This window comes from Lepidochelys kempii, chromosome 10 (assembly GCF_965140285.1).
Source record: "Lepidochelys kempii isolate rLepKem1 chromosome 10, rLepKem1.hap1, whole genome shotgun sequence".
In the NCBI taxonomy this organism is placed as follows: domain Eukaryota; kingdom Metazoa; phylum Chordata; order Testudines; family Cheloniidae; genus Lepidochelys; species Lepidochelys kempii.
In genome coordinates, this window is record NC_136389.1 from 8905168 (window position 1) to 8923381 (window position 18214).

Genomic DNA, 18214 nt, shown 5'->3' on the forward strand with positions numbered 1-18214 from the left:
AAACTTTTGAGAAGAATTTTCCTGTCCCGAATCAGGCCAAAGAGTCGAAATCTCAAAAATAAAATAAAATAAAATATTGCCAACCGAAGTAAAGAAATAAAAATTCAGTTCGGGTCAAATGAAATGTTTCGTTTTGGAATTTTGAGATGTTTTGTTTTGATGTCAAGCTTTTTAATTCAAAAATAATTAAACTATCACTGGCTTAAATTTCTAGCTGAAAAGTTGTTTCAACCGAACCAAAAAGGGAATTTTTCGTTGCGAATGTGTCGAAATGGGACCTGTCCACCATTTCAGAACATTCCCCCTCCCCCCAAACCTTTTTCAGAATGAGAAATTCATCAGAACGGAACCTCGCCCTCTGAAACCACCAACCCAGTTGGATCACCTGGTTGAGTTGGTGGGTTTTTACAAATGACAGTTAGCATTTGGCAACATGATTGTGTTGGGACTCAGTTTACCATCAATCCAAAGCTGTCCGTCCTGCCGTGGTGGTTTAGGTTCGCAGGCCTCATCCAAACACTTCTGGGAGCAAGTGACTGTGCTTAGGGATTTCGAACTCTCTGTGTGGTTGGCTTGGCTCCCACTTGGTTGGGAGTATTGTAGGAATAGGAGACGGTTTGACGGCAGCTTCAGAGCACGACCAAAAGTTTCTCTCTCCTTTTGTTTTTTGTTGCTCTTCTTGCGTCTTTAGAGTGTTGCATCACCAAACGGCATGAAAGGCAAAAAGCTGGTCTCCTAGAGACGGCTGCCTCGGGTTGCCATGGTGATCGAACCTTCAGCCGTGCATCACTGCTACTCTGTCAGTTTGGACAAAGTTGGGGAAGTGAGTAATGCCCACCACCCTGAGGTGAAGGGTGGGCCAGAACTCTCCCCAGGCATTGTGGGGCAGGGCGGGAGGTGTCTCGGGGTGGATGAGGGAATGGAGGCAGAAGAGGGTGTTGGAGGAGGAAGACATCGCTGGCTTTATGTCTGTGGGTGGCGATGGAGGTGGACACTGGCAGTGTGAGTGGGGGAAGAAGAGGCCAATGGTAATGGTGGGGGTCAGCAATAGTGGTGGGGCAGTTGGTGGGTCTGGGAGAGGCCCTGGCCAGGCTGGCAGTGGTCAGAAGGGAGGCTGGTCTTGGGTAGCAATAAGCAGCCAGGACCCCAAGGCAAGTCTGTCCGCTCTTGGGCTTGTTTTGTGGAGTCAGGAGCTAAATGAAACATGTCTAGGATGAGCCTCAGAGCATCAGTGTTTGATCATCGCTATGGCAACTTGAGTCAGCTCTCTGTGTGCTGGCATACTGTACTTTAGATACAGTGTGTGTGCGTATATATATAGGGTGAGATGGGATGATTGTACAACAGCGGCAGGAATATTCCAAACATTAGAATTGCCTGGCCTCTATAAGCAGCTTGAAACTCAGACAGACCCCACTTACCATCAACAATGGTATTGATCCATTACTAGATGGAAATGGTAGAATTATCAATAATAGTGCCTGAAAAGGCAGACGTGTTCAGTAAATATTTCTATTCTGTGTTTGGGAAAAAAGCAGATGATATAGTCATATCGTAGGGTAATGCTTGTTCCATTTCACTATCATCTTGGGAGGATGTTAAACAGTAGCTGCTAAGTTTAGACACGTTTAAATCAGCAGGTCTGCATAACTTGCATCAAAGAGTTTTAAAAGAGTTGGCTGAGGGACTTGCTGGACCATTGCTGTTGGTTTTCCAGTAAGTCTTGGGACACTGGGAAACACTCAAAGAAAGCTCCTGTTGTGTCAATATTTAAAAAGGGTAAACAGGATGACCTGGATAATTATAGGCCTGTCAGTCTGACATAGATTGCAGGCAAGATAATGGAGTGGCTGATGCACGACTTGATTAATAAAGTGATAAAAGAGGGTAAAATAATTAATGCCAATCAACATGGGTTTATGGAAAATAGATCCTGTCAAACTAACTTGATTTCTTTCTTTTTTTTATGAGATTACATCTTTGGCTGATAAAGGTAATAGAGTTAATGTAATATACTTAGACTTCTGAAAGGCGTTTGACTTGGTACCACATGACATTTTGATTAAAAAACTAGAACAGTATAAAATTACCAAGGCACACAGTAAATGGATTAAAAGCTGACTAACTGATAGGTCTCAAAATGTAATTGTAAATGGGAAATCATCGTCAAGCAGGTGTGTTTCTAGTGGGTTCCTGCAGGGACTGATTCCTGAACCTATGCTATTTAAATTCTTTATCAATGACCTGGAAGAAAACACAAAATCATCAGTGATATAGTTTGCAGATGTCACAAAAATTGGGGGAGTGGTAAATAAGGCAGAGGAGAGGTCACTGATACAGAGTGATCTGGATCGCTTGGTAACCTGGGTGCAAGCCAACAGTACACGTTTCAATTGGGCTAACTCTACATGTCTAGGGACAAAGAATGTAGGCCATACTTACAGGCTGGGGGACTCTATCCTGGGAAGAAGTGATTCTGAAAAAGATCTGGGGGGGTGGATAATCAGCTGAACATGTCCTCCCACTGTGATGCTGTGATCAAAAGGGCTAATGTAATCCTTGGATGCATAAACAAGGGAATCTGAAGCCGGAATAGAGAGTATTTAGCACTGGTGCGACTGCTGCTGGAATACTGTGTCCAGTTCTAGTGCCCACAATTCAAGAAGGGTGCTGATAAAGAGAAGAGCCATGAGAATGATTAATGGATTAGAAAACATGTTTTATAGTGATAGACTCAAGGAACTCAATCTATTTAGCTTAACAAAGAGAAGATTAAGGGGTGACTTGATCACAGTCTATAAGTATCTACATGGGGAACAAATATTTACTAATGGGCTCTTCAGTCTAGCCGAGAAATGTATAACATGGTGCAATGGTTGGACTTTGAAGGTAGACAAATTCAGACGGGAAGTACGATGTAAATGTGTAACAGTGTGGGTGGTTAACCATTGGAACAATTACCAAGAGTTGTGGTGGATTCTCCCTCACTGGCAAATTTTAAATCAAGGCTGGGTGTTTTCCTAACAGATCTGCTCTAGGAATTTTTTCAGGGAAATTCCATGCCCTGTGCTATGTAGGAGGGCAGACTAGATGATCACAATGGTCCCGTCTGGCCTTGGAATCTATGAATGACTCTGGATTCTATCCTTAAGTCTGTCACTGATTAGCTGTGCAACATTGAGTAGGCCCTGAGCCTCAGTTTCCCCCATTTATTAAGTGAGGATAAGAATGCTTACCTCCCTCATGGGGAGGGGGGGCTGCGAGGGTTAATTCATTGCTGTGCTATGGAGGATTACCTTGGCTAACCAATGATACCTCTGTGTGTCCATTGAACTGCCAGGTGATCACCATCTCTTTGGGCTCTAACGTCTTCCTGGGGAAGTGCGCTAGGAAATGATGCCCAAAGGCCTGGGGCTCGCCTATGGGGAAGCATAAAGACCCCTGAGAATGAAAGGTGGGGGTCAGCAGGGAGCTGATGCCCCATGGGCGATGCTGAGGCAGCTTTGCTTTTGTATGGCTGGAACCTGGAGGTTGTGAGAGCGAGGGCCTGACAGCACCAGCTGCAGCCAGGCATCGGGAGCGCTCCCCATTGAAGGTGAGGGCAAAGCCTCCTTAGACTTCAGTGGGGGCAGGATAGGGCCCTTAGCTTCTAAAATTTCCCATGGCACTGCTGGCACCCCTCAAGCCCACCTGCAGCCCATAGATGGTGCGTGATTCATCCATTTGGGGAGGCTGGGCACGTCCAGACCATGGCCCTGTCCCAAGGCGTGCCCCCGCTTGGCCTCCTCCCCTGAAGCCCTGGCCACAGTCCACCGCCACCCCTGCCCACCACTTCCTCTAAGGCCCCCCTGCCCACCTCTCGCACCTCTTTGCCCCCTCCCCTGAGGCCCCCATGCGGGCGAAGCAGGGAGGGGAAGCAGCAGAGTGAGGGTGGGGCCTCGGGGGGAAGAGGACGAGCGAGAATGGGGCCTCGGGGCAGAGCGCGGGTGGGGCCATGGTCCGGGCGCCCTTTCGGCAGCTGCGCACTTCAAAGGCGGCAGGCTGGCTGTTCGGGGAGGCTTAGCCTCCCCTGGCATCTTTACTCACCACCCATGCCGCCACCCCCCTGCTATGTCAGTCCTGGGCTCCTCACGCACAGCTTTGCTGATGCCCCTCGATCCCAACCCGCAGCCCCCTGCTTTTCCGGTCCTGAACCTCCCTACACACAACTCTACCCTGCTCTTCAGTCCAAACCTGCAACTCCCTCTGCTCGTCCAGTCCTGCGGTCCGCAGGCCCTGCGCCCCGCAACCTGACCTGCAGCTCTGTGACCTTGTCTTGTCAACACTTCACTAGCCAGCCAGTGTTTCCAGGGCTGCAACATTCCCGGAGGGTGATAACGTTGCCACGGGCAGAAATGTGCTTGCACGCGCTAAGCCGGTGTGTCACTCAGGCAGCCGTCACCTAGTCCCGTTCCCCCCCCCCCCCCCCCGAAACATCCCATCGCCTCCCACCACAGTTCACCTTGTGAACGCAACTCATGTCTGAGCTTCCTAGTGCTGCCCATCGGACAGACCGACAGCCTCTTCCCCGATCAGTACCCCAGCTCAGCTGACTCACGGCCCCTCCGGCAGAGCGCCACTGAAACCAGCAAAGGGACGCCAGCTGAGGATGTGGCCCGTGTGATGTGTCTGCTTCCTGGGATCCCAGCTGCCTCCTGTGCTTGGCATTTACATTTGTCTTGTGAGGCGGGAAGGAATCCATGTTCAGATTGCTGGGAGCAGTTGGTTTACATCAGAATGGAGGCGACAGTCCGTCACTCGTGGCCCAGGCTCCGCATCCCCTTGTCTCCCTCTCCCTGCTGCTGGGGTCTCACTCCTCCCCACACGGGGAGCATTGCTAGCAGAGAAGAAAGGACTACAGTGGCTCAGAGCAGGGGGACGTTGCTCATCTCGCAACATTTAAGTGTGATGGGCGCAGAGGTGGCTGCTGCTCGTTGCAGGGAGCAGGGGGGTTGATGCCCCAGCCTGTCATCCCTAGTTCCAATCCCAATCATGGCTTGTCTACACTTGAAACCCTGCCGCTGCGCCACTGTAGCGCCTCCGTGTAGACGCTACCTAGACCAGGGGCAGCGCATAATGGAGGCTGGTGGAGGCTCTGCCTCTCCAAGCCTCCGCTAATGTTCCTCACCCCAGGGTCGGGCTGCGGTGGGGCTCAGAGCTCTGCCGGGTGGCCGGGACTCGGGGCTCCTTCGGGCAGCCGGTGCACAGGGTGGCTCAGCTAGGCTGGCCGGGCCGACTGGGGCTCCTTCGGCTGCGGTGGGGAGCTTGGGGCTCCACTGGTCCCAGTGTGTGAGTGGGGGGCGGGGCCTTGGGCAGAAGAGGTGGGTAGGGGTGGGAACTCAGGCAGAAGGGGCGAGGCAAGGGGCTAGCCTCCCTGAACAGGGGGTTCACGCGCTGCCCAGGACCTATGCCAATAAGAGTGCTTCTCCCATCACTGTAGGTAATCCACATCCCAAGAGACGGTAGCTAGGTCAATGAAGAATTCTTCCATCCACCTACCGCTGTCTGCACCTGGGGCTAACTACGTTGCTCAGGGGAGTGGATTGTTCTCATCCCTGAGTGATGTAACTGGGTGGACCCAATTCTTGTTTAGTATAGACCAGGCCTCAGGTCACAAGTGAAAGCATGTTTGCATCCCAAACCACCACACCCATAGGATGGCCAGTCTTGGCTCAGGGCTGGACCAGAGGAGAGGCTGGGGGGCAGGATTGAGGTGCATCGAGCTGAGGTGCATTGAGGTGCATCGAGGATTGAGCTGCAGTAGCAAGGTGGGAAGAGCTGTGTGTGCAGGGAGTCCCGGACCGTAGCACCGTGTGGAACATGTGGCTGCAAAGAGCCACTGGGCAGCCCGGTGTAACTGTGAGTTTGGGAACAACTGTAAGGTAAATGTCCAGCACTGGAACAAAAAGCAACAGCAAGAGGACACTGCAATCCATGGGATTGCTGAGATGACTCAGTTACTATCCTTAGCGCTATGGCACTTTAGTGCTGCTATGAAACTGCATGAGGGTGTCAGATCCTGGTTCAGACCCTAGAAATAGGATCGCTGCTGTAACTGCCTGTTTTGGTACATTTCATGCCTAAAGCCTAGTGAAAAGCGTTCTCAAGAGCATGCCAACAGCAGCAGCTGTTGGCTCAGAGCTGGAGATGCCGGAATAGAAGAGCTGAAGTGCCCCGCAAAGTACTTGGTTTTCTTAGACCATTTGGGAGTCCTGTTTTACAGAATCACTGGAACCAGCTTTAAAAGGGTGCTGGCAATTATGTTTGTTCAATAATTAATGTTTGCTCTCTCTTAATAAACACTTGGAATGTTCTCTTCTGTCTCACTTGCACACACGCAGGCTTGTTGTAGATTGGCTCATGAGCGCAGGGCTGTGCATGCTGGTATGTTATTGTAGGGCTGCTCCAATGGGTGGCGCATGCAGGTTTGTTATTGTAGGCTTGCTCTCATGGGCGGCGCATGCAGGTTTGTTTTTGTAGGGTTGCTCTCATGGGCGGCCCCATGCAGGTTTATTATTGTAGGGTTGCCCTTATGGGCTTTGTTATTGTAGGGTTACTACATGCTACCAGTGACATGAATCCCAGCCCCTTAGCACGTGTTAGAACGAATGTGGAACGAGACACCGTCTAGCTGGGAGGGCTCCATACGTGTGAAAGAGATCTTGCTTCTTCCTGCCGGGGGGCGCTCCCAGGTCCCCCGCCAGAGCCTGGCGTAGTTGGCAGCCAGCTGCATTTCTTGGCGCTCTCCAGCTGAAGGTCCCCAAGGGCAGTGAATTAGGAAGGATTAATTGAACCGATAGCCTGATCCCCGAGGGGGGAACACAAACCCCGGTGTTACGTAACTCCCCGCATTAAGCAATAAAATCATCAGCTAAAGCAGCTCCTCTTGGTCTGAACTCATTAATACCCTTCCCCAGCCCCCTCCTTCAGGAAATGTTCCTCTGTGTAAATAAAACAAAGCGGATACAATCGGGGGGGGGGAGGGGGAGATTGAGCCCATATCTCCGAGGCTTCTACCATGAGCAAATCGTGTAAAGCTCTTCTCATAACAACCAGGTGCAGCAAGGAAGGGGTGACTGCCTGACCCTGTCTCCTGTCAGATAGCCCCTGGGAGGGAGGATTCATCTGGCCCAAGGGCAGCTCAGTTTATGCTGGGGGTGAATGAGAGGAAGGGAACTCTTGGTGAGCCACAGGTGCACAGAGGTTCTCAAACCAGGGTTGCCAGGTCCCCAGGGTGGGATGGGGAGGGGTCTTCAAAGTGCCTGGATTTTCCCCGATAGCAGCTGCAGCATCACCCAGCATTGCGATCGGCAATTTGCGGGACGGTGGGCATTCATTCTTTGTTTTGGCTGCCACATTTTTAAACAGAAAAGCAAGTGATTTCCCCGCCCCCACCCACCCAAGGTCTGGGGAGCTGGGGTTACCCCTTCCCCATGCAAAGCTGGAGAAAACTCCCGATGCTTTGTCTCTGTTCACAGCCCAAATGGCCATTAAATCCCGGATTCAAAGAGTCCTATCCGCATCTTAGGCCAAGGTGCGCACAGCCCAAGTCTGGGCGGTTGGGTGGTTAGTTCTCTTAGAGGTCAACAAATGCACCTCCATGATGTTCTGTCCTGAGCCAAACCTGGCGTGTTACGGGGTAGGATGCCGGTGAGGGACCAATGTCTTTTGATGCTGTCCAGCTATGTTTTAGGTCTTCTGGGGAGTCTTTTCCATCCTGCTCTCTCTGGGTCAAAGTCGTAGATGATTCTTGCAAAGATGCTGCTAAGCCTGGTTGGGATGAGGTGTGAATTTCTCCTAATCTTCAGCTTGCTGCATGTGGGACTCATCCCTTGTGCCTGGTCCCTTTGGGCTTTAACATCTATGAATCTCTGAGTTCCCTGTACATCCTGCTTCAGTCTAGGACGGAAGTTCCAGGAGATGAGCCTCTCACCTGGACTGCGCAAGTCAGCTCTTGGTCTTGGCTGCAGAACCTCAGAAGGGGATTGGCGATTCTGGGTTGGTTTGGCCTGTATTTGAAAGTACCGTGCTCTTCCTTCGTTCCTCTAGGATGCACCTCGAGTGGGAGCTAGCGGCAGCATTTGCTCTCTGGCCTTTCCTCAGAAAAGCTAGAGAGCAGGGTCAGGGTCAAAGGGCTTGTGTAGTCCCTTGTCCTGACAACTCGGTGATTCTGCTGCCTCCTGTGGCCCTGACGCCTTCACATGCTGCCAATTAAAAAAACCCTCCCTCTTATTTACACTGTGGTAGTGTAATGCCCCCAGAGCCCGTTCAGCGTCAGCTGGGATCAAACCTGGGCCCTCTGGAATTTAATGTATGAACCTCGACTGCCAGAGCTAGAAGACACATTTCTCTTAGGTGGGGCTGTAGCAGGCTCATCAAGCGCTAACTGGTTTAGCCACCAATGGTGGGGCGCAGAGTGCCAGACCGAGCAGGCCTGGGTTACTGTAGCCGTTAGGAAACCGAGTCATGGGCCAAGCCCCCCATTGTGCCAGGTGCCGTACAGATATAGACCTAAAAGATGATCTCTGCCCCCAAATAGCTTCCAACCTAAATTGGAAACAATTTGCCAGGGCTCTTAGTGAAAGTAACCACAGCGCTGAGGTCCTGATATACATATCCTGAGGTACGGCTGTCTGTGATCACTGGAAGTCCCCTGTATGCCAGGGCCAGCTGCAGAGGTGGATTAAAGTTCTGCTTGAGTCCCTGAGATCCGTGTTGTGAGCTGAAACTCCAGCAATGCCAGTGGCATGTGGGGGCTCGCTCGGCTTATTTGCCATAAGAATAGAGGCTGCTGGCCAAGCAGAGCAAATCTTTTCCTTTTTGCACCCTTTGTACTAATGTTATAATTAGGGTTTCAAAGTGCCTTACAAACTGCTTAAGTATGGCACCCTGGGAATGCAGCCACCTCAAAGGTGGAGGGGTGGCAATCAACAGTCCTCCTCCCCCCCAGCATCCCACACATCACTGCATGGGGGAGTGGTAATTTTGTCAAGGAAGGGGAACAAACCCCTAGTCTTAAGCAAAGTGCTCAGGGATTTTTAAAGAGTGGGCAGAATAGATCTGGCAATGTTTTTGAAGACGTCCCCCCATATCTCCTACACATTAAGCTGCATCTTGGGACACCAGAGAAGGATGAAGTGGTGAGGTAACTATGCTGGGATTTGAACCTCCTTGTGGCTCCAGAGGGAGTCCAGCGGTCTAAAAGGGGGTGCACATGCATTCGCTGCTCCTGGGTGAATAAAGGATTAACTTCATTTCAGCTTGGGGCTGGAGTGGGGAGAATGCTTTTGGGAGGGTTGGGCTCCAGGAGCAGGGTCGTGGGACAGACTTGACCCCACGGCTGGGGTGGATTGCTTTTATTCATTCCTGTTGCTGCTAACTCACTCTGAATCCTGGGGAGAAGCATCCTCTGTCTAGGAAGGCGGCTTGATAAGTGAACCTGTGTATTTTGTGTCCCCGGCCACGTTCTGTTCTCCTATCCACCTGCGACGGCTGGCAGTCGCTTTCAGTTACAGACGTGCATGTTCCCTTTACGCGCATGGTAACTTTGTGAAACACTCAGCGTTCAAGATGACATTTTCCAGGCTTGGGCTCAGCCCACAGGTGGCATTTTCATAAAGCACGAGCCCAATTTCTTCACATGTTTTAAAATGTGGCAAGAATGGGCTTGAAACAAACAACAATAAAAATACCTCGCTGTCAAAACCGTGCTTTCCTCAATAGAGCTCAAAGGGCTTTTCAATCTTTACAGCCCACTACACCCCTGTGAGCCTGGGCAGGACTAGTATCCCCATTGTACAGATGGGCAAACTGAGGCACAGAGAGGGAAAATGATTTGCTCTGAGATCACACAGGAAGTCTGTGGCAGAGCAGGGAATTGAACCCAGGTCTCTTAAGATAGTGCCTAAACCACTGGGCTAGTACAAGCCTAACCATGCTCTTTCAGACAGGGCTGCCTTACATAGCACTTGCTGCCTTTGAGAAAGGAAAGTGGAGAACTGAAGTTCACTAGTGGCAACAGGTCGGACTGAAATATCCGGGGGTGCTTCAGTTCATGTGTGGGGTGCACTGGCAGGCTTGGAACAGCAGGAGGTGCTGCAGATCAGGAGTGGGGTGCCTTGGCAGGACTCCAAGAGCAGGGGGTGCTGCCATTCAGGTGTGGGGTGCATTGGCAGGACTGGAACAGCAGGAGGTGCTGCAGTTCAGGAGTGGGGTTCCTTGGAAGAGCTTTGTGAACTGAGGAATCCCTGCACTGAAATAGCTGACTCCCTACTTCTGCTTGGGGCTTTTGCCTTCACCCATTTAATCCAACCCCAGAGGGGCCGGCATTAGCAATATTAATGGCACAGAGAGTTTAGCCCCATCGCTCTGCAGCTTTATTTGGGTGCAGGGTGCTGCTGCTCTGTCATTTTGTGATGTTGTTGCATGGCTGAGTCCATGGTCCTGCCTGACTGCGAGCAGCCCTGGCCAGGAGCCGGGCCCTGCGCTGGGCATCCCATTCTCTGCTGTGATAAAACTGGCATGAAAATATTTGGCCTTTGCTCCTGCCTTTTGCATTGCTTCCCGTGGTGTTTTCTAGCTGCCAGCTGATCCCCATGGGACTGAGAAGGTGGGGGTGCTAAAAGAGCAGGGCACAAGTCTCCGCTGGGCTCTGGGAAGTCCCTCCCTGTGCTGAACTGGAACAAACTGTCCCCTGATGAGAACCCACGTCAATTCAGGGAGTGTTTCCAAGGCCTTGGGCAATGACACAAACCAATCCAGTGACCTATGGCGGAGAACAGAGCGGGACCTCAGGCAGCTATTTCAGACCCCGGACAGGAGGAACACATGGATGAGAAGGCCACCTGAGGCCAGCAAACGGCAGGGTGTAGTGGAAATGAGCAAACGGGATGCCTCAGCATTGCAGATATATTAACTGTGCAGGGGCAGAAAGCAGGGGAGGCTGGGTGCTGCAGCTTCTCCTTCAGTGATACCCCAGAAGGCAGAGCCAGCCCCAAACTTCCCCTTCGCCCCAGCACTGCATGCAATGAGCCCATGACTTAGCCATGCCTGGAGAGACAAGGAACTGGGATCCCTGGGGCGGGGGTGGGGCTAGGAAGGGTTGGGGAGTGGACAGATCAGAAGTCACTAGGCAGAGAGAAGCCACAAGAGACAAGGCTGCTGGGCGCAATGAGAATTGGTCCCGAACGCTGACATAGACGCAGAACAAATCCATCTACGAAGGCAGGGAAACACAGACATGGAGCAGAAACGTCTGGGGGCTGTTGTATGTGTGCCGGTTTGAAAAGGGACAGTCTGCCCCACTTACACAGAGAGACACAAGCTCACCCTTATTCTTGGTTAGTGGGTGAGTTGGTGGGTTGCAGCCCCAGGGGGACCGTGAATGGCAATCAGCAGGATCATGAGGCATTGGAAATGTTGTTATAATCTAAAGCAAAGAAACTCTCGCTCCCCGGCACCCTTCCCCTGCATGGCCAAGGGTTCTCTATCCACCGATCAAAGCACGCCCACAAATCAATTGTGTAGGCTTAGCACTGGAAGCCTTGAGACACTTTTACACTCTTATCTTTATAATATATGCCAGGGGAGGGCGTGAACATTTTTGACTTTGAATAAGGGGGTCGCTGGTCTGAAAAGGTTGAGGAGCACTGGGCTGGTGTATATGGGCTTCTCTGCCTTCTGCTGGGCAAATCAGAAGGGCTCCATGGTAGGCTGTAGGTTCTGCAGTGACAGCAAAGATTCCCTCCCCGTTAGCCCAAGCGAAAGGGATTTGTGCTTTTGGAACTAAAAGCCCTGGGTTCTATCTCCGTTGAAGCCATGTTGATTATACGGCTGGGGCATAACAGCAGTCACTAAGGGAAGGCACTATCTGCTAAACGAGTGATTTTGCTGGCCGGTGTCAGAAGATCAACCTCGCAAAGGTTCTCCTTTAGCTGCGGTGGGAGGGGCTGAGTTGTCTGAGTTAGCCCTGCAGCTGTTCTGGGAGGCCATGCTGTCAGCCCAGGGACCAGTGCGGATTTGATGCTTTACTACAGTGCTTTGCATTGCAGGGATTCCTGCGTAACCAGGTTTTCTTTCCCATCCAGGAAAGGGGCCAATCTATCTAGAACCGGCCTCTTCAGGTCTTTTTAATCCTCTATCATTTGGTTATCGAACAGAACAAATGCATCCAAGCCCGGTGCTTGCATTTAGGGGAGATCCTTCTCCTTCCAGAACATCTAGCTCAGCCTGGGCCCTGTCCTTACCAGATACCTGACAACATCCAAACGGGCTCTAGGGACAGCATAGAGCAGGTAACTAATTGCCTCCTGAAACCAGTACAACCCTTCTCCCAGGTGCCATTCTCTCAGGGTCTGAGCTTCAGGTGTTGAGTAACCCCAGTTACCAGTGAAATTAACAGGACCTGCAGAGGCTCAGCTTCCCTGAGCAATCAGCTGTTAAATTGCCTGCGGAGAGCACAGCTGCAGAGCACAAACTCCCTGCATGTTAAGATCTGGGACCTCCAGGAGCCAATCCGTTCTTCTGGGCAAAGACGCTGCATTTGCTGAGCCTAGCTCAAGGCCCGAATCCCAGAGGACTGGTCACTGACGGCATTGCCAGGCTGGGAAATCTCCCCTCCCACACGCTAAATCCCTTCCCCTGCACAAGGACAGTAGGTTCAGGGAATTTACAAGAGGTTGGGTTTAAGGCGATTACTTCTCTTGGGGATAATCTAGAAATTCAATTAAAACTCCCTGTGTCTCTCCTGGTCCGCAAGCAGAGCCGAGGGGTGGCCTGGGCGTGATAACCATGGCTACACTGCGCTGGGACTTGTGGCAGAGAAGGGAGCCCCTTACTTTTAATGGGGCTGTGAGCAAATATCTGTGATCATTAGTGGGTGTTAGCGGATCTCTTTCCGCTCTGGCTATTTTCAGTCCCCTGGATCTTCCTATGGAATCTTATTGGGCACTAGCAAGTGTATTCCAGGCCTGGGCAGCCTGCCAGTTTGGGTGGGAAGGGACTCCCCTGTGAGCAGGGGGTCATCTGGGCTCAGATCACAGTGGGGATCTGGTGGGGATTGCGGCAGGGAGAGCTAGATGTGGGGAGAGCTAGATGGGTGGGAGACAGGCACCATTGAAAGCTCGGACACAGCGGCCTGTTTTGGGAGAACATTCCAGCGAAAGGCTAATTTAGCAACGTTTTCCCTGTGTTGCAGTGATTCCCACCCCTGCCAGTCCAGAGAGCACGGCTGTTCCTGCTAGCCCTGCCGGCACCCCCTTACCCTGCCCTAGCCCTGATCCAGATGATTTCAGACGTGCCCCCTGCTCCCTGCCTGCCAGCCGCCCTGCTTCTGCATATGAATGCAGCCTCTGGAGAGAGTAGTGGGGCCTCGGGCAGATTGACAGAGGCTTCCTGCCCTTAGTTAAAGGCTTTTCAAAGAGCCCAGCGGGGACAGAGCCAAGGCCACCCAGCATCCGAGCCGCATCTGCAAGCCATGGAAGGAGACGCCTGGCCTTGGGAAATCAACCCCACTCCTAACCTGCCAGGCCGGGCTGCAGGCCGGTACCCCGTTTGCTCTAGGCAGCGAGGGAGCCAACTCAGGTCACTGGATGCCTGCCCGTAGGAGACTCTCTTGCCCGGTAATGGCAGAAATGTTGTAAAGGCTGCTGCGGGCCACCCCCTGGGTGTCATCTAAGCTACGAATGTGGCTTCTGTAGTTTGATTGGTGAGGCCTCATCTGGAGTACTGTGTCCAGTTTTGGGCCCCACACTTCAAGAAGGATGTGGATAAATTGGAGAGAGTCCAGCGAAGGGCAACAAAAATGATTAGGGGTCTAGAACACATGACTTATGAGGAGAGGCTGAGGGAGCTGGGATTGTTTAGCCTGCAGAAGAGAAGAATGAGGGGGGATTTGATAGCTGCTTTCAACTACCTGAAAGGGGGTTCCAAAGAGGATGGCTCTAGACTGTTCTCAATGGTAGCAGATGACAGAACGAGGAGTAATGGTCTCAAGTTGCAGTGGGGGAGGTTTAGATTGGATATTAGGAAAAACTTTTTCACTAAGAGGGTGGTGAAACACTGGAATGCGTTACCTAGGGAGGTGGTAGAATCTCCTTCCTTAGAGGTTTTTAAGGTCAGGCTTGACAAAGCCCTGGCTGGGATGATTTAACTGGGGATTGGTCCTGCTTTGAGCAGGGGGTTGGACTAGATGACCTTCTGGGGTCCCTTCCAACCCTGATATTCTATGATTCTATGATTCTATGATTGATCCCCTGAGGGAAGCCTGTACTCTGTACACACACACAGGTGGGGGAAATGCAGGTAGAAGACAGATCCAGGAGAGGAGGAAATGATGGGTAATTTTAATGTAGCGGGGATACCTTAGATGTACCTTTCCTTCCTCCCCATCCAGGGGAAAACATACAACAGCAGGGCAGACAGCTGTGGTCCAGAAGCTTGATCACGGAGACAAGGAGACCTTAGGTCTGTTCCCAAGTCACTGATTTGCAGTGTGACCGTGGGCAAGTTCTCCAGTGGCCCTGCCTGTAAAATGGGTGTAGGAATGCTCACCCATGTGAGAGGTGGAAAGGCACTAGCTGAGTGCCATGGAGCCATGGTAAGGATGGACCAGAAGGAGGGTCAGCTGGCCTTGGAACAAAAACCAACCCCGTGGGGTGACTGACTTATCTGCTGAGCTCATCACTGACACAGACAATTCAGGAAGAATCCAAATGTCTTTCTGTCAGAGGCCGCCCCAGTCCAGACCCCCAGGGGTAATTCCGCTCAGCGTATATCTGCGGGGCGGGTGTAGAGCTGATGTGAAACTCCTGGGTATTGGCAAGAGGAGCAAGGGGAAGGATGATGCAGTGGTTAGGGTGTTAGCCTGGGATTCAGGAGACCTGAGTCCAATCTCCTCTTCTGTGACCTGGGCAAGCCGCTTGGGCCCGGATTTTTAAAGGTGTTTATTTAGGTGCCTAAAGAGACACATAGGCACCTCATGGGATTTTCAAAAGCGCTTACCCCCTGGGAGGGTGTAAACATCTTTAGCCTCCCTGTGCCTCTGCATTTCCCCACCACACAGGGCTACTGTGGGGATAAATACATTCCCGGCTGCGGGGTGCGGTGGCAGCGAGGGCTGTACGAAGCCCTTCGCTAGAGCGAGGGAAAGGAAGCACGACAAACTATGAGGAGTTGCTCATGCCCGGGACTGTGTTTTATCCTGGTTCCTGCTGTAATTGATCGGTTTCCTCGCTATTCAGGAGATGCTCCCGCCTGTCCCCTTGGCCGACTGAGAGTCATTTATCTTCCTGAGCTCACCGGGGCCTAGCCTGCTCCCATCTGCCATTAATTTAGTGGAAGTGTGCAAACAAGGAGTGGCGGAGGGAAGGAATTAGTCAGGTGGAAGTACTCCCCTCGGCACCGGGCAGACAGCGCCCTGGCTGGCTGCCAAAGGATTACATCTTAATTGTGGCAGGTTGGCCATTGTCTCTCAGCATCTCTGCTTTCACCCGTCTGCCAGCAAGCGGCTTGGGGGTGTCCACCCCTTCCCTTCCCCCATATTTAGTTGCTCAGGAATGCTCAGACTCAGCATCTGGCTTCTGGCCAAGTCCCTGATTTGCACCCTAGGCTGAAAGGGCACAAGGAGGTGGAGTGATTTGGATCCCAGCTTGGTACCAGGAGAGATCTGGGGACTGTTTGCTCTAAGTACTAGCCCCTGCAGAGGCACTAAAGAGACGGGCAGGGCTCAGTCATCACTGAGGTGCAAATTAATCCTCTCTAGCTCCTGCGAATCTGAACTCTGAGCATACGTTATTGTTTGCATTGCAATTGCGTCTAGCAGCCCGAGTCATACACCAGGAGACCATTGTGCTAGGCCCTGTACAAACATGTCACTGCCCAGAGAGTTTACAATCTAAATGAATATGGGAAATCCACATGGGAAAATCCGTGCTTTGGATTAGCTGCACTGGCCACTAGAGAGCGCTGTTGTCCTGCTGAAAACACAGGGGCAAGTGCACTTTTCTGGCTGTCCTGGGAGGGGATTTGCAGGAAGCGCTCAGCTGACTTTTACCTACGACTGTGATAGGGCGAGTTAGATGACAGGCAGAGGATCCATCCAGTCAAAGCTCCTTTCTCATAAACCCGCGAATGAGCCCAACTGACAGCACTGGTTTGGCTGGTACAGGCAGGCAGGCACAGTTCTGCTAGCATCTGGTGGAGCAGTCTGTTCTAAACTGGCTTCTAAGGTGAGGGGTATCTCCCATGTACTAAGACGGTGCTACAAAACTAGACCCTGAGGTGTCACTCTTGTAAGCGGCAGTATTAAGGGCCATTCAGCAGGATGCTTTCCATCTTCCACAGCCTCACGCACTTCAGCTGTAGATCTCAAAGCTCTTTAGAAAATTGTGCATCGTTATCCCTATTGTACAGAGGGGGAAACTGAGGCATGCGAGGGGTTAAGTGATATTATCAAGATCACTCCATGTGCCTGCGTCTCCCCTACGCTAGGTCTACATCAGTGTGACAGGGTGTACACAACCCACACCAGACAGGAAGGGGTTCAGATGCAGACATGGGCTCAGTTAGCCCCCTCCTGCTACACCAGCGCTGGGTGAGATGGCCTGGGAGGTGGACATAAAAGGAAGGAGGGATCACTGGGGAGGAGAGCAGACAGGCAGTTCCTGTGTGGGGCTAGAGGTGGGCTGGGACTGGTGGCCTTTTGTTGGAGGCTGAGCCTGACCCTGGCTGGCCTGATGGTTGGTTTGGTTGAAGCCTAGGAACCTGCAGCTGGATGTTAACACAGGCTGCTGCAGCTGGGAGCCTGCTGATAAGGAAGGGGGCTGAAAGCTGAGCCTTGGGGGGAGGGATAGCTCAGTGGTTTGAGCATTGGCCTGGTAAACCCAGGATTGTGAGTTCAATCCTTGAGGGGGCCATTTAGGGATCTGGGGTAAAAAAATTGGGGATTTGGTCCTGCTTTGAGCAGGGGATTGGACTAGATGACCTCCTGAGGTCCCTTCCAACTCTGTGATTCTGGCTGGCCTCCTTGAAGTGTCTTGGCTGAAGAGCTAAGCCACATCTATGGCTCAGGTGGGCTGAAGAGAATGTGGGGAAACTGAGGCAAAGCTGCTGCATCCATGTCATGCCATGAGGGTGTACACTGGGATGGCAAATCTGTTATACATCACTAAATGTAGCCGTGTTACCTCTGATTTACTGGTTTCAGAGTAGCAGCCGTGTTAGTCTGTCTTTGCAAAAAGAAAAGGAGTACTTGTGGCACCTTAGAGACTAACCAATTTATTTGAGCATAAGCTTTCAGGAGCTACAGCTCACTTCATCGGATGCTTATGCTCAAATAAATTGGTTAGTCTCTAAGGTGCCACAAGTCCTCCTTTTCTTCTGATTTACTGTTCACCTGTGTAAGCGAGAGGAGATGCAGGGCTAGCGGAGCCATGGCAAAAGCAGAATCCCCCCTAGGGTTCCTAACTCCCAGCCCTCAGGAATGTAGAAACACTCTTCTACCCCATAGATGTGGTGCAAGGTATGACAGTAAATCCTGTAGGCAGGCTCGGGCAATTAGAACTAATGACCTCCTCTGCACCGAACAGATTCTCCGGTAGTGCTGGGTGCTCGATAGATTGTAACATTTACTCCTATTTAAAAAAATATAAAATTAGCAGTTTAGTTGGCAAATTGTTTGAGATACTTTGTGGGAAATGGCTCAATCATGGGGGGTTTGTTTGGTACAACGTGGCAGAAGTCATTAGCTTTCAGGTTGGTCTATAACTCGATTTAAACGTGTAAGCAAACATTTCTGCATTCAACATCAATAGCCCTGCTAGGGAGCTAATGTTTATTCTCTCAGCATTAATATTATGATTCTGTTTTGTTTCCTGAGTGGGCTCAGTACTGTGCAAAAGACATTGCTTCAAGGAATTTACAATCTCAGGCCCTGATCCGGCAAACACCTGCTCATTGGCTTAACTTTACTCACTAGGAGTAATCCCATTAAAATTAAGCACGAGTGTAAGGTTTGCAGGGTCAGGTCCTAAATGAGAACTAGTTACTAGTGGAAAGATTGAGTTTCTTCTCAAGGAAAATTGTGGCAACCGCCAGGATGAATGGACTTTGACCAAAAGACACATGGCTAGTGTCTCCTATTGCATTGATCTTGCAAGGTACTGGGCACTTCAGTCCA